The sequence below is a fragment of the Medicago sativa genome, chromosome 1, assembly GCF_051527215.1.
Source record: "Medicago sativa cultivar Bolivia chromosome 1, Bolivia_mono, whole genome shotgun sequence".
In the NCBI taxonomy this organism is placed as follows: Eukaryota; Viridiplantae; Streptophyta; class Magnoliopsida; order Fabales; family Fabaceae; genus Medicago; species Medicago sativa.
Genome location: NC_140749.1, coordinates 8123081 through 8141285, shown reverse-complemented (window position 1 = coordinate 8141285; position 18205 = coordinate 8123081). Strand labels below are relative to the sequence as shown.

Sequence of the window (18205 nt, the reverse complement as noted above, 5' to 3'; positions counted from 1 at the left end):
TATTTATTTTATATCAAAAATAATAATTCTTTTTGTAGAATATTTTAACTAAAAGTCGTGATTGCTTTTTGTCAAAAAAAAAAAAAAGTCGTGATTGCTTAATATTTTTGGTTCTGATTTATGTGGCCTAAATAGTGTTTGGTTGGGGAAATTGAGGGGGATTGAGAGCGATCATTTTGAATATATCTATCTTTTTACGCTTCAATATTTTGAAGGGAAAACAAAAACTTTCTTTTATGTGATTGAGGTCAAATGATTAATAAGTTTCAACAAAAGTTAAATCAATACAAAATATCATATTCGAACCTTGATTAGAATAATTATTAATCATATTTTATTTATACATGAGTTAAAGGAGTTAAATGAGTGGTGCTCAAACTTTTATGAAAGAGGAAAATTCTAACAAAACAACTAATATATCAACATTTTCTTAATAAAAAAAGTTACAAGGATAAAAAATTAAATTAATTCAAGATTCCTCCTCCCCTAATTTCTTATGAACCAAACAAAGAGATAGATATTTCTCACCATCTCCCCTCTCAATCAAACATTTGATATCTAATTGAATATCTCATTTCCCTTCTCCTCCCCCATTCCTTAAAATTCCTCATCTCTCCTCCCATATTTTAAACTAAATATGCATGAAGAAGCATTTCTTGGGATGTTACTTTAATTCAATAAGTCATGATCAGTGAAACCATTAGTTAATTTATCCCTTCCTCCATACGGCTGAAAACACTCTCAAATAAAGAATCAATGAAAACAAGGACCACTCTAGCAACAATCACTTTCTTTGCACTCAAATTGAAACATCCTATTTTATTTGTTTTTGCTATTAAAAGACTATAAGGAAATCCTTTATAGTGTTCATTTTCAATGAGCAACAGTTATTCTAAGCTGCATGCACATATATAACATATTATTTAGTTCCATGTTTGCATAGGGTGTAGCTCACTGTATTTCATCTTTACCTTCACATTACAATATGTTAGAAGTGAATGTTCAATTTTTCTAGTAAGATCTTTGGTTGAACCTTGTGAACAGAAAATTTAAACCTTAGAAGAGCTTTAATTACCCCTTAAGTAGATTCATCATCTAATTGACTCAAATTAGCATATATATGTTTTTATTGGCAAAATCACATATTCACGATCTCTTAAAAACAACACTTTAGAGCTTTAACAAAATCACAGTACCAATGCGTTATGAGATTCATAATTGTGTGTAGTAAGTTAGAATAGATAGAGATTTGATTCAAAATTGAGTTACATCTATCAACATCGTTCTTCCCTAAAATGTTTACCCTTTCACACCCTCAATGAATAAAACAATTAATATATGTGTATTGTAAAAGCTTAGTGCACTATTGTGTGTGTATATATATCCTGACAAAAATATTTGTGAATATATAGATCTTTATTATCATATGCCATCACTCATTTTTTTTCAAAAACAAATATATGCATACATCTTCTTCATCATAATAATATAATTAACAAGATGAATTGACCAGAACAACACCCTTAATTTCCCCATTTCCATCTTCATCTGTTAACCTCAAATTAAAGGAAAAAAAAAGTACATATTATTGTTTTAATTTCCCACACCATTGAAACTTCTGCTTGATTTCAAATGATCTCCACATTTCACAACCTGAAAGGAGTTTGAGTATTTATATTTGAAGAAACCTGTGAGGGATTAAAAACCTATATATAGTATAAATTAGAACCCTATTGTGTTCTAGCATATATATAAGACAAAAAAGAAAATCAAGTTTTATTCTACAATATCAGGAGTTTGACTCCCTTATTAGAGCAAGGAATGTAATTAATAATAATAATAATAGACTGTTAAATTATTAAAATATAACAATTATAGATCTGCACTTTATCTTATGTATGTCAATAGAAATTAAAAGCATGAAAATGAACTACTTTCTTGAAGGTAATTAATCTGAAAGTGAATCATTGTTAGAATTCTTAAAGAGTTAAACAAACCAGCCAGATTGTTTATCAGTTTGCTTCTTGGGCATACAAATTCCAAACCCTAATATAACAGTTTGGTAAATGAATTCAAAATTAGGTTCACAAAAATTAAGCATGTTTTTTTTTTTACATATAAAACATCAGCCAAGAATAGACTATATATTGCATCTCAACCATGAGATCACCTGGTTGACTGAGAATATAAGATCCAAATTCATCAATTAGAGTCAATATTCATAATTGTGAAAATAGCTTCTGCATCTAGACACACACGTCTTTCATACATAAATAAATCTTAATTTTAAATTGTGGTCGCAATTGTGCTATAATTGCATCATAATTATGGAAAATCGCGGTCAAATACAACTAATGCCTGCATTAATTTTCTCACAAAGACATCAAAAACATGGATGTTAAGGCCACAACCGCGGTGGCCTTTGCATACCATTTTTACAAAACATAACAGACCTAATTAAAAAAATTATTTTCATGAAACTGATCTGAGTACTGATCAGATCAGCCTAAATGGTACTGATATGAGATATGATGCATAATAAACAGATGTGCATAGTATTAGAAAACAATATAATTAAAGGGATTGAATTGAATTAAAGAAAAAGATGGTGATGGGGTGACAGATAGAGAGTGAGCACACATAGCTTCGAGAATGAAACATCATTCAAGAAAGTACCATGTGTGCTCACTCTCTTCTGTCACCTCCCTTACCCTAGATCGAATCTGATATGCGTTGATCACCCTTCCTTACAGCCTGCAAGTATTGCATCAAACTATGCTAACCCTTATAAATTATTTCTGAAATAGGGGATGGAGGGTTAGGAGGAAAAGAAAATAATAAACAAACCATATCTCTCTAAATTTTACAACAAAGAAGCTAAGTGTTCCTTTTCTATGAACAAATGAGAAACTTGTTGTTGTCTGAGGAGATGAAGAAGGATACAAGGGTTTATATAGAGCCCAAAAAGAGAAAATAATTGATTGCATCATGTATAAGTATGGAAGGAATAAATGTGGGGTTTGTCTTCCATTGCCATTTTAATTATAATTTACTGTAAAAGTTACATAATATGAGGGGAAAAAACTAATAAAATAGAAAAAAAAGTATATAAAAACTTTATCTTTGTCGTATACGGAAAAAACTCACTCGAGATAGAACTCACCTTGTGTGTCCAACATCATTTTAATTATAATTTACCGTAAAAGTTACATAACGTGAGGGAAAAAAACAAATAAATTAGAAAAAAAAAAAGTATATAAAAACTTTATCTTTGTCGTATACAAGAAAACTCACTCGAGATAGAATTCACCTTGTGTGTTCAACCATTTTCTTAACAGAGATTAGTTTATGCTAAACAATGAACAATACTTAGTTTATAAAATAATTGATCAATACTTTGCTAACTTACTCCTTATAGTTTTATGCAAGTGTAGGTTGTTAATTTACTCTTTAATGTTTTTAGGGGAGTGTAAACTATCAGTTATATACACCGAAACAACCCCAACCACAACCTCACTTACTCATTGTTGTTACCAAAGCATCTTATAAGCCCTAGTGGCAAGCAGTTCATACGGTTTAAATTTCTTTGTCCATTTTCAAGTTACTGTGTGTACTGAAAAATGTTTAATTCCAAAGCATCTTGTAATTCTAAATGTGTGTTGTTGACTCACCAATTATGTTTTGAAGTCTCTTCAAAAAGTAATTGTATTATTTGAAAAAATAAAAATAAAAGTAATAGCAACTTTTAAGCTACAAAATAAGTTATGGCTAATTAGCTCTAGTATACTTCTGTGGGACACCAGTTAAGGAAGCCAAAAAAAGAAATTTTAAGTCAAAAATGACATTTATTAAACTTTTAATGCATTGACTACACAACTTCCAATGCAAATACTATTTTGATTTCTTAACTTGTGTGTCTCGGATGCACCGGTTAACATTTCTCAATTTTTTTCCAATGCAAATACTATTTTGATTTCTTAACCTGTGTGTCCTGGATGCACTGGTTAACATTTCTCAATATTTTTTTTGTCAGAATACACATGCGATTTCTTGTGTGTATATACATCTAAGTCCATTTTCTTACATTTTTTTTTATGATCGATTCTTTACATAAAATTTATTTTTTGTGGCTATAATAAACTTTGAGAAAATTTTGGATTTGAGAAATCATAGATGTGAAGAACCACTCAAAAAACATTCAAATTACATGAAGAAAGAACTTAAAACCTGGGAAACTAGGACCAAAGTTCCAGACTTAAAAACCAGGAGAATAAATTTCTATTTCATTAAAATAGGAAATAAACAAGTGCCCTAAGTGTATTGTTTAAGGAACCTATAAAAAGAAATTTTATCTTGAAAATACAAGTCAAATATATATAAAAGTCATAACTACACAATTTTCAAGAAAAAGTTACTAATTTTAAATACTTAAACAATGTCTTAAGGGCACTTGTCAGCATTTTCCATATTTTTAGTTAGTCTAGTCCATTTAGCTTTGCTATATAATCTTTTGTAACTCTATTTTAATATTCTATATCATTGTAATATTATTGAAACCCTAACCATCTTTTTGTTATTCTCTATTGAAACTCAATATCTTCAACAACACTTATACATAAAATAATGATAAAGAAGTCAATGAAAAAAAAGGTTCTTGCTCTGAATGATCATGTCAAGAACTAAGTGCAACATTATTGCTGTTCATCTGGAAGGAATATCCATGGTGTTTTACTACTCATTTCACATAAATCATAATATACTTCAGACCGATCGAGTTGTTGCCCAACACATGGAAGTATAATGGCAGGTTCCTGAACTAACTAACCAATTTTAGTGCTCAACACAACCCATAAACACAAAAATCTAATGCGGCGATAAAGCAGTTTAAAGTATAGTTGCTTTATGCTTTATATTAATTTAAAACATTATTGATTGATGCAAAGTAAATATTCATAGATGTCAATGTTCCAGCCAAGCGTTTCATGCGTGTTTGAGTTTTGGCCTCAACCTTTTTTTAATAGATTAAATTTAAGTTTTACTTTACTAAGATAAAAATGTGTTTGTTAAGTGTTAACCAACAATAAAATAGTCGAAGTGGTAAAGAAATTTGACTCCTTAAATATATGGTCATAGATTCGATTCATAACTTTTGCGTATGAAAAATATCTGGTCGAAATGAGAGGACCCATCATGTGTGCCTCACAAGTTCACTGATAAACATTAGTTACATTGAGCGAAAGTGATAATTTCATACTAATAGGCAATATCACGTGTAAAAAAATGTGTTTGTTACAGTTTTTTTTCAATAGGAAAATCGTTTTTTTTTAAATTACTACCCATAAAAAAAACACTTCTGAATGTTTATATCATGTTTGTTACGGTTTTAAGAAAATGAGAATATGTAAAAGAGTCTACACGTGACTTTACATGATAAGCTGCTTTTAGTAATTTCTCTAAAAAATCATTTTTTATAATTGATATATATTCTCAAATTATGAAGCTTATAACGGACAACTAAAAAAATACAATTTTATTTGTTTCTAATTATTTGAAACATCATCAAAGTTATTGTGAAAATGCCTCATATTGCGATCCTTCTAAATAGTAAAAAGAGTTGAAATTCAAATAATGTTAAAAGTCAAACGATACTTGTTGGAAAAACCCCCTGATAAGTGCTCAAAAGTGATATATTTCATGTGTTAGTTTAGACATTTTAGTGACTTGTTTTGCAAGATTATCCATGGAAAACTCCAATATTATGCAAATATGTCATTTATGCTTTTGTGCCTTATTCTACCCTTTTTGTGCAGGAAAATACAAGCAAGGAGCAAAAATTGTCAAAGTTCATAAGAAGTCGCTATTAGCGTGTTTTTCGCTGATAGCGAAATCCTCACAGGGAGTTACGCCATCAGCGTATCTGGGAGCGAGATCAGGAGCAAACTTGAAGAATTTCGCTATTAGCGAATATTTCGCTGATAGCGAAATTACTTCAGACAGTTACGCCATCAGCGCAACCTGGGGCGAAACCAGAAGCAGACTTGAAGAAAGTCGCCATTAGCGACATCTACGCTATTAGCGAAATTTCTCCAGAGAATTTCGCTGATAGCGAAAGTGGGGGCGAAAACTCATGAAGATCAGGTGCAAGGACTACGTGGCACAACCCCATTGGCCACCGACACTTTCGCTGATAGCGAAATAGTAGCTATTAGCGACATTTCGCAAACTCAGCCCATTTAAACAGCTTTTCCACCTCTCTCTATTCATTCATTCACTGTTTTATTCATTTACATCTTAGAGAGAGGTTAGGGCATTTCTAGAGAGAGAAACTCAAAGCAAGGTAGTTAGGAGTAGATTCAAGCCAAGATTTGTTAAGACATCATGGATCTTGTCATAGAATCTTCATCTTTTCTTCATCCTTTGCATAGCTATCATAGACATATGTAGCTACATCTACTCTTGTGGTATTGAGGTATTCAAACAAGCTATTATGTAATCTTTTGATCATTTAATATATGGATCTAGCTATTTATTCAATATTGTTGTTATTCTTGCTTTTATTGTCTTATTGAGATTTAAAATGTTATGGACACATATTTTTGAGTCTAGAAATAGAATAACAATCTATCTTCAGTTATCATTCTAGACATAGATGTTAATATTTGATAATCATTTTTAATCTAGAACTTAATGCTTTTGGGTAATGTAATCGGTTGGGAAATCGTCGATTAGATTATCCGAACGACTTTGTGATCGTTTAAATGTTTGGGAAATCGATGTTTAAACGATCCCTTAGAACTAACAATATCATTTGGACACGAATGATATTGTCGAGTGATTGTGATAATATCGTTTAAAAAGCTAGAATCCGATTAATCAATCGAGAGATTGCAGCTGTTACGCTTGGTTGATATCTCTAACCGCAAGCGAAATAGCCCTATCTCTTCTCGTTTTACTTTTATGTCGAATAGGAAAATAGTTTTACACAAACAAACAATTTATACTCAAACCCTTAATGTGATAGATATTGTGAAAACGCTCATGATATATGCAACTCTCTGTGGACACAATCCTATTCTATACTTACGTGTAAATAGTTTTATGAGATGTAAAAATCTTACATCACCCCCACACCTTCAAACTGAAGAAAATGCTCAAATAAGGAACCTTGAAGAGTCGTTGAGATGTCTAACCATCCCGATATTAAAAGTCAAAGTTGAGCATAAAAAGCACAAGAAAAGAACAAATGATCATGATCCTCGACCAATCCGCAAGCGGCCGAACAAAAAGAGTCGCTATAATCTAAGATATTTATCCTAAACAAATTCATCTTTGTTGCTAATCCGTTTTTGAACAAACGCCAAATAAAAATATTGACTTTAAGCGAAATTTGCTTAAGCCATAAAATATGATTGCAGCGGTCATCAATTGCCACATCCGAACTAGTTAAGTGATTATAAGCACTTTTGACTGTGTACCTGTGGGAAGAATGGACCTTTCAAATCCGCATGTCAGACACACCAACCTGCAAAACCACAAATGAAAGTTGCTATGCACAATCTCTCACCGACCTCTCCTCCCACGCAAACAATCTTCTTCTCCACTTCCACGCTTCAACATTAACTTCCCAACCCAAAATGAACATCTCTATGACAGGGGCACATCGATTGATGTTAGTTTCACGTTATGTGATTTAGATAATACAAAAGTTATGCAATGACACTATTTTCTCTAATAAGGTTGTCACATTTAAGCGATTGGTAGACTGTGTTAAATTTTCTTCTTTAAAGTGGTTTTTGGGGTAAATACGTGTGTTTGGCCCAACTTTTTGGAGACATAAAAGCTACTTTAAACTTAAAGTTAAAGATATGAGCTTTAGAAATTAAGTTTAAGTTGTTTGGTAAATTTTGCTTTTTATTTCAAAATCTATTTTATGTTGAAGTGTTTGATAATATTTTTAAACAAAATGAATTTATTTTAAGAAAGTTCATATTTCATAATAAATTATGATAAATAAATAAATATTTTTAAAATGAAACAAAAATTATAAAAATGTTATATATATATATATATATATATATATATATATATAAAGAAGTGAATAAGATTTATAAAAATTCATACATTATGATTTTAAGTAGTTTTTGAAGATATTTCGTAAATGATAACCTTTTTATGATTTTTTTTCTTTTTTTTGGATGAAAATGCCTTGTTATGATCTACTATTAAAATATTTAAAAATGAAAAAAATTCCTTATATATATATATATATATATATATATATATATATATTACTAAACTACATAATATTTTTTAAAATTAAAAAACCTATAAATGATTATATTCAAATGTTCAGTAAAATATTTTAGAAAATAGAGATCATTTTATGAGAATGCAAATTATACTAAAAAGCCTGAATAAATAATTCTTAATTATCTTTCAAAAGAAAAAATCTTGATTAAATATATAAATAATGGACCTATAAATTTACATCACAATATTTCTTTAAAAGAGCACGTCATGATTCATGAATAGTATTTACTCAAAAAAAAAAAAGAATAGTATACCATTCCCTTAAAAAAAAAAATAGTATACCATTGTCAATAAAAAGTATCAGGATGGCAAATTGTGAATGGTAATTTTTTTATAACTAATTTGTTAATACGGTTAATAAAAGATAACCATTTTTAAACCTAAACAAACTATAGCAATTAAAAAAATGGTAAAAACAAACAAAACACAACAAACAGTAATTGTATAGCACATGCATGCCGTAAGAAAAATCAAATAAAATGAAACATAAAATGTGCTCAGTGGGATTCGAAAGGGAAATCATAGAAAAAAGTAGCCGAGAATTCTTAGAAGTAGGTTTCAACAACTTTAACAAAAGTTATTTATTTGTGTATTTTAACAAATAGGTTTCTCAAGAAATATGTTTGGCCCAACTTCTCCTTTTGCGTGTCAAAAATAAGATTGGTTAATGAAGTTATTTAGAGATAAATATTATCTGGAGTAGTTAAGAATGAGAAAACATGGGAAATTTTACATTGTAAATAACAAATTTTCAAGTTTAAAAAAGTCGACTTAAGTTTAATACACCATTTTTCAAGACAAAATTTTTAATTTTATTTTCTTAACAAGTGGACATTTTTAGCATTTTCCTATCTTTATTTAAGCGGTTGGTTTCACTGCATATACTCCCTCCATCTTATTTTGTTGGTCACGTTAACATTTTTTTTCTCTGTCTTAAGAAAATTGTCACTTTTCAATATTAATACAATATATTTTTTTTCCCACTAATACCTTTATTTATTGAACTTTATTCTACTAATTATAATCAATAAGAATATTTTACTAAATGATATTAATTTTACTATTAAAATCAACTCAAATAATTATTATTTTCTTAAGAACCCGACACAACACTTAAAACCCTTAAAAACAACTGTAATAAGACCGAGGGAGTAGTTTTTTTTTTTTTTTTTTTAAAGATTGGCTGCATAAGATTTGAGGGGGATATTACCCCAATCATTTTATAGGACCCTCCATGAATGATGATTATCTCTGTGCATGTGGATCACACCGAAAGATAGGTTGTTGTTTCACGCCTCAATGTACAGATCATTTTAACGCAATTTCCCCGTATCTTCATAGCAACATCATTGTAAACATGTTATAGGATAGATACAAAACACTTTCCCAATATGGAAGAACATACGAGTATTAGATTCTCTTGACTTTACCCTTTTTTGGTGGACAAGAAGGATTTTTTTTTGACAAAAAGAAGGATGTTGTTACATTATATTCCAAGTTTAATTTTTCTATATATACAACTGCACAGACAGATCCTCGAGTTTATTAGAAAAATAAATATTGTTGATAAAAAACCGATACCTGTATTGTCAACACCAATTATATGATTTTGATAAAAAAAAAAAACACCAATTATATGATAAGCATTTTTTTAAGTAAACTATCAATTTAGATGATAAGAGATTTTTATATTTGTATTGTCTAAGATCTAAATTGGTAAGAGATTGATGCTTAGGAAATAAATTGATGGCTTATACGCAAAAGATAATTATAGAGGCACTTGCATGAACCCTCTGCAATAGCTGCATCATACAACTCAAAGAAAAGCTGTTAGATCTCATCTTTTTTTCTTCTTATTTTTTCTTTATTTTTTGATTCAATGACTTTTTTTTTGTTGATGAATTTTTATTCAATGACTTTGAAGCTAGTTGTAATATAGGTAGCCATGACAAAAGATTAAAATCCCATGATAAGAAGTTGATGAACACCCTTCAAGGTTTTTTTTTTTTTTTGTTAAATTGAATTTGAATCGATATATGTACACATTCTCTCTAATTAAGGATTTAACATGTTTTTTTTTATCCAACTCTTTCAAAATGAATATTATCAATCATACAAATTAAAATGTTGATATTGTTGATACATCCTAACAAACTATGAGTTGGTTAAAGTAGTAATGATTGATTTTATTTTATTTTACAAAACATTTCACTCATTTTAAAAGAGTCAAACTATTCTTTTCTTTTCATTTAATAAATGGAATGATAAACATCTAACACGGTCTCTTCTTTGTTATTTTGTCTGCGTGTTGTTAAAAAATTGTAAATGCTAACATATATCTTTAAGAAACGTGTTAAGTATAAAAAATTATCTTAAAAATTATACATTTAATTTCTTAAAATTTAAATTTTGTACAACACGTTTACTTTTAAATTTTTAAAGTTGAAAAGACCTGAAAGAAAATATAGAGTTGCATATATCTTCATAGGGTAGCACGTGGATCCTTTTAGATTTGCTACATTTTTTTTAAGTATCAAATTACTCTACATAGATGACAAAATCAATCTTCTTGAATATTACATTTATAAATTTAGGAGACACAATATTATTATGCATGATCAATTGAGCTTTTTATAAAGTTTTATAATCTTTGTTGTTAGGAAATTAAAAGTGTCAAACGTAAATGATATATAAGTATGTCGAATTGTTGATTATCAAAACATGTTTTCTCATGTTTAACCACATTGTTTGAAGCAACTTTAAGGACAATCTACCCTACAATAAAAACTTTGATCCTCACTCCCACAAACGAGAAAACCCTAATCAGATCAACACATGCATGTTTCCTTCTTATGCACCCTTGCATCAAAACAAATGGTTCTTAAGTGTTGATCTTCCCGTCTATGGGTTGGTCAAAATGTTCACATATAATACATCTTTTTCTTATGAAAATAACGTCAGTAATTCGAAGTTAAACTACGAAGTAAGATCAATAATTTTTTAGTCTAAGGTTTGAACTTAGTTTCTTCTGAACATTTATATTATATGTAGCATGAGAAATGATAAAAATACTCTTTTTTTTAACACTAGTTCTATCACCGACTCTTTTATTAAATCAATTTTATCTCATCATTTTATATGAGATCCACTTCTAAAATACAAATTAAAATTAATTTCGCACAATAAAAAATAAGTATTAGATAGAGTATTTTTAACATTTCTCTTACAATTTTATATGAAAATTAAAACCGATCATGCACACCTAAAAAAGTTGAACAAATTTCAATTATCTAAAAAACTGAAACAAAAACGACAAAGCAACAGTTTTAGTAAAGGATAACGATCTAATCAATTTCCCATAATAATAATATCTGACTCATATAGGCATATATCTTCAATAGCCACATTTCGTGGTTGGGGTTGCTTTGCAATATTGGCTCTATATGACCAAGTGGATGGGGGGTTGATTGATTCCATTGGCTTAGAAGTGATAAGCCCTAATCTTTGTAGTTTTGGGAATCGAATCATCGATATAATTGTGTTGGAAAATGGCCAACCAAACCGGGTCAGTCAAACATACAGTACTAGCCTCTCGTTAGGGTAAAAAAAATTCATATTATGATGACCATACTCTTATCGAGCAAGTCTTTCACAGTCACAAGACTATGGACATAAATTTAAGCACACTAACATAAAAGTAAAATATAAAGGTAACTCTATTATTACTTTTGAAATAATTAAAAGAATAAGATATGAATTTATATTTTGTGAGTGTACCTAAAAAATTTGTATTTGAGCTTTGTGACTATCTAAGAATAATTCACTCCTTATTTTATCTTATATGAAAACAACTCTAGCCTCACATTGAAGAAAAATAAGATCTAATTAAAGTTTATAAAAAAAACCATACTCCTTATCTTATAAATCAGTTTTGTAGAGTTAAGGTAGAAGACCTAATTAATAACTCATTCCTGTAAAATTTAACGAAAAAAAGTGGTACTCATTAACTGAAATAAAGAGCAGAAGTTTTTCTTCTTGTTTCTATTGGTTATTGATTTGTCGTCAGAAAAGATAATTGCCAACTCAGGTACATGTGACAAGAATTAAGAAGCATGTGATAGAAGCTGCACAAACATCTTTTGGTAGTGTGCATTGTGCAATGCATGCAAGCTAGACTGTATTGGCCAAGTGGGGCGGTTTTGCTGTATGTATCCCCACTCCTGCACTATTAACAGAAAGACTACTGCTAGGGGAGAATTTTGGTCTTTCTTTTAACTACTCCCTCCGTCCCATAATACTTGACACAGTTGACCTTATTACGCATGTCAATGCATAACTTTGAGCTTATCTTGAATAATATATTAGAAAAAATTATGAAAATTTGATATTTTGAAAATACTCATCGAGACGAATCTAACGACATCTTATATGATATTATTTATCTTTGTATATTAGTAGAAAAATACGGTCAAAGTAAGTTAGGTCAAAATTGCACATTTTCAAATGGGTCATCTATTGCGGGACGGAGGGAGTACTTTATACTCATCACTCCTTTTCAAAATATTGCTCCATGATAGAGTCTTCGCTAACTTGTGTCTCATGACTACATGTTAAAAAACTCGAAAGTAGTTACTTTCTCCGTTCCATATTAACTGACACAATTAACTCTATCACATATACTAATGTATATTTTTTATTTTTAATTATATATTAGAAAAATTATGAAGATTTAATATTTTGAAAATATTTATCTTTGTATATTAGTAGAAAAATATGGTCGAAGTATGTCAAATCAATAGTGTACATTGTCAACTAGGTCATCTAATATGGGACCAAAGAAGTATACTACATTGTAAAAAGGGTTAATTATGTTTAAGGTCCCTACAAATAAGCGAGCTTCCAACATTGGTCCCTATTTAAATTTTATTAAATTTTTAATCCCCAATGTTTTTTTCCGTTTGTAAGTTTGGTCCTTGCCGTCAAACTGTTCTTACTAGGCTAACATAATGCTTTTACCCAGACATGCCACATGGACATTTCAAGTGACATGGCTGCCATGTGGTAAATGACATCATATGTTTTTGGTCCCTATAAAATTTGGACCTTTTAAGTTTAGTCCTTACTTAATTTTAATACTCCCTCCGTCCCGCAATAGATGACCCATTTGACAATGTGCAATTTTGACCTAACTTACTTTGACTGCATTTTTCTACTAATATACAAAGATAAATAATATCATATAAAATGTCGTTAGATTCGTCTCGATGAGTATTTTCAAAATATCAAATTTTCATAATTTTTTCTAATATATTATTCAAGATATTTAAGCTCAAAGATATGCATTGGCATGCGTAATATGGTCAACTGTGTCAAATATTATGGGACGGAGGGAGTAGTGTTTTTAGTCCATATAAAAAAAATCATGCACTTAGTTTTAGTCCCTACTAAATCTAAATTTATTTAATTATGCTTCAACTTTTAAGATTTTGAACAAGTTTTTGCACAAGTGTTAAAAACATTACGAAAAGTTCATCTGCATAAAATTATCTCAAAATTATAGAAGAGTTTTTAGAAGAGCGTCGCCGGCGTGAACGAGGTGGTGAAAAATCCAAACTCTCTCCTCCTACTCTTTTCACCACCTCGTTCACGCCGGCGACGCTCTTCTAACCCTCGTTTACTAAAATTTAGAATTTTTTAACATGAAATAAATTAAATATGAATTTTTTAAAAGACAAAAGTTCAAAATAAAATTAACAAAATTCTGGACGCAGAAATAAAATTTTGAGATAATTTTTTGGAGATGAACTTTTCGTAATGTTATTAACACATGTGCAGAAAATTGTTCAAAATCTTAAAAGTTTAAAAGTTTAAGCATAATTAAACAAATTTAGATCTAGTAGGGACTAAAACTGAGTGCGTAATTTTTTTATATGGACTAAAAACACTATTAAAATTAAGTAAGGACTAAACTTAAAAGATCCAAATTTTATAGGGACCAAAAACATATGATGTCATTTACCACATGGCAGCCATGTCACTTGAAATGTCCATGTGGCATGTCTGGGTCAGCATTATGTTAGCCTAGTCAGCACAGTTTGACGGCAAGGACCAAACTTACAAACAGAAAAAAAAGCTGGGGATGAAAAATTTAATAAAATTTAAATAGGGACCAATGTTGAAAGCTCGCTTATTTGCAGGGACCTTAAACATAATTAACCCTTGTAAAAATAATAATATTTTAACTTTTCAAAGTTGAATGCAGGATTTTTAAGATAAATTTTTATATTGAGTTTTTTTAAACAAAATTAGGACACATATTAACATTGATTTGTCTTCCTTTTACACATTTTAAAAGAATAATTATAAATAATAAATATTTATATTAATTTTATAAAATTATCTTTATTAACTATTCCCTCCCTGGTTCAACCAAGTTATTGAGCTCATAGAGAGTAAGGCAAATCGTGGGGCGCCATGTACACACGACAAAAATCACAATAGTATCACAATAGTACGCATTATGAACGAGTTTAGTCGAGTAACAATAGTCGTGATTGAGTCTTTGTAGGGCACATTCATAGCCAATTGAATTAAAATTGAAAAAAATAACGTGTCTTCAAAATACAAAACGAAATTCAATCTGAACTATGGTAAATTAAAATTTAAATAAATAAATAAAACAAGGGTGTCTTTAAAGAAAAATATTTGGTTGGTCACAAATATTTAGGCACTTTATTTAGGGCTCACACATAATTGAGAAAAAGCAGAAAGAAAAAATAATTAAAAATATGTATTTTTCAAATAATCAATAAATACTTTTATCTATGTGTGCCCTAAAAAAAAATATGATCTGGGCCACTTTTAAGTATATGATCAAATGCTTGGGACCATGTAAGACTTCACCCTCCTCAGTTCATAGGACTACTTTGTGTCAAAAGAGAGAACCTAGCTAGTATACTTATTGTATAGTTTTATATTGATCTTCTTTCCTTTATTTTAATTTTATGAAAAGAAAACTAACTTTATTCCTCTTGATTTTTTATCAAGAGTAACAGAATAATGGTGGTAACTTTGTATGACAGAAGGACATTAGCTAATTAATTAATGGATTTACTTGCATATATGCTGATGATCATGCAATTCATCTATCATGCGTATCGATATGTGATTGGTCCAACCTTAACTAATATGCATATAGTTTTCAGTGTGTCCCAAATGCAGCAACACATGCATTCCTAATATCCAGTCAAGGTAGAAATGGAAGCATATTTTTAGAATATATATTAAAATCTTTGTAATTAATTATGGATTTTTAAAACCTTCTACAGAACATAAATACTGAAATGGTTTGAGAGATTATTACTTTTAGTTGTATCTCAAAAATAGGAAAACAGACAATTTGTTTGATACCTTCTTTTCAATTTTTTTAAACAGTGTTCAATTTATTGTTTATGAACTAAAAATCAAATCAATTTATGGATGTTTCTGGTTTTAAATTTTTAAATAGTTTTTTTCAAAATCATTTTGCAAACAAAAAAAAGGAACAGTATATAAAAATGTTTTTATTTTTGTTTTTCCTTTCCAAAATTTAGTTTTTCAAACGCAAGATATACATTCTGAAAAGTTGATGATGTCTCGAAATTTCCTTTCTCAAAAATAGTAAATTTCATTTTTCAAACATTCGTGATTCTTGCAAAATACATACTCCTATATATCATCTTGCTTTTTCAAACAAAACATACTATATTTCATCTTACTTTCATATACTTATATATTTAAGAGAATGGAAGTGAGGAGGGGGTGTATAAATAAAAGAGTAGATGAAGATTCCAAATCGAAATTATTAAAAAGAGAACACCCTGCACATTTTGCTCGCGCCCTGCAGCCATGCCAAAAATACCCTTGCGCAAGTTAACTAGCGTAAATGTTAATCACTGCGCCACTTAACTAACGCTGCGTGAGTTAACTAACGCAACGTTAGTTAACTCACGCTACGTGTTGTTTTAAACAAGGCAGAGCATCTCATTTTCTCATTTCTCATCTAAAATCTCAAAAAATCTCAAAAATCTCTCTCAAATCACCCAAATCCAAAATTCCTTCAAGTTCAAATCAAACAACACTCCAATAACAAGTAAGTTTTCATGATCGAACACCATTAACCTTTTATTTTTACATGTTAGATTTTTTCTCTTAGATTAGAAATTTTTTAGATTCAGAGTTTGTTTAAATTTTGGTGTTTTTGGCAAGAAATCATACAATGTTTACATGTAAATGACTTGTGTTGCTTAAATGTTTAGATGTTTGCATATTTATGTTGTAGTTTTGAGTTTTAGAGAATTTTTTTAGATTTAGGGTTTGTTTAAATTTTTATTTTTTTTGCAAGATATGATACAATGTTACATGCAAATGAGTAATATTGCAAATGAATTTTTTTAGATTTAGTGTTTGTTTAAATTTTGATTTTTTTCCCCAACATGACGAGTCATTATTTTCCCCAAGAGCTGTTGGCATATACCGAAGAGGGTAAACAAATATTAAGTAGATTAGTTAATTGGGATAAAATATATGTATTGCTTATTGTAGTCTTTGAATAATATTAATAAAATGAGAGTTCTATTTACTATTTGTATTTATTTTTGCATTTATTTTATAATTTCAAAAAAAAATGAATTAGTATAAAATCAGATTTATTTTATAATTTCGAATAAAATTGAATTAGTATAAAATCGGATTTATTTTATAATTTCGAATAAAAATGAATTAGTATAGAATAAAATCAGTTTTTACCCAACTTGGACAAGTTAACTCGCGCATAGCCAATGGTGCGTGACTTAAGTCACGCATAGCTCATAAGGTGCGTTAGTTAAGTCACGCAAGGGCGTATTTGGAAGGCTTGCAGGGCGCGAGCAAAATGTGCAAGGTGAAAAGCAGAATTCTTAAAAAGAACGTTCCAATTGGGCAGCAAATCCACTTATCAATAGTTATCAGGAAATTATACCCTATACCCCTACATTTATACCCTTACCCCAACATTTGATATGAACTACCTATTTTACCCTTATATATAAACTTAAAAATCCCATTTTTTCATTTGTCTCGCAATTTTTTCCAAGTCTTTTCGGTGTACACTGGAAAAAACGAGAGTAAAGTGTCTGCATAAACAAACCAAAAAACAACTTATGAGCTTTCATGTGTGCCTTCTATACCGAAAAACGCATAGCAACCGTTTTCGAATCTGATTGTTATTAGGCATGACAACAAAACCCATACCCGTGGTTACCCACCCGAACCAAACCCAATTTGACGGGTTTTCCCCGTTTTGACTGGGTTTGGGTATGGGTTTGGGTTTTCCCCGATTTCAAAACACGGGTATGGGACGGGTAACGGGTATATAGGTACCCACCCCGAACCCATACCCAAACCCGTCCCGAATGAAGAAAACTTCTTAATGTTGATATGTCATGTTATTTTGTTTGATAATTGTTGTGTTATAAAAATTACCATTGATAATTAAAGGAGCAACTAAATCAATCGGTCTAACAAATGTTAAAGTGAACACATTGTTGGATAATGCATTGCAATATTTCTTTAGGGGTTGCAAAAAAAATTCTGTTTTTCACTAAAAAAAAATTATTCAATGCAGGACGGGGATGGGGCGGGGATACCCGAACCCGTCGGGGACGGGGATGGGGTTCAATTTCTCATCCCCGTTGGGTATGGGTAGGGTAACGGGTAAGTATATGAGAATCGGGTATGGGGATGGGGAATGTAAAACCCGTCCCCACCCCGCCCCATTGCCATGCCTAATTGTTATCAAAAAACTCATATTTTAGGTGTTTTTGGTTCAGCTCCTACGATTATTACTGATTGCAGTCAGGCACGGATCTAGTGTGGG

General features: G+C 30.0%; 1 long non-coding RNA gene across 1 annotated transcript; it reads right to left on the bottom strand.

Moving 5' to 3' along the window:
* Positions 1-1397: 1397 nt before the first annotated feature.
* On the bottom strand, positions 1398-2923 carry LOC146952284 (uncharacterized). The gene is made up of 2 exons (XR_015005647.1): positions 2712-2923; positions 1398-1653 (listed from the first exon to the last, which is right to left on the bottom strand). It is a non-coding gene; the product is annotated as an uncharacterized LOC146952284 (long non-coding RNA).
* Positions 2924-18205: the final 15282 nt, after the last annotated feature.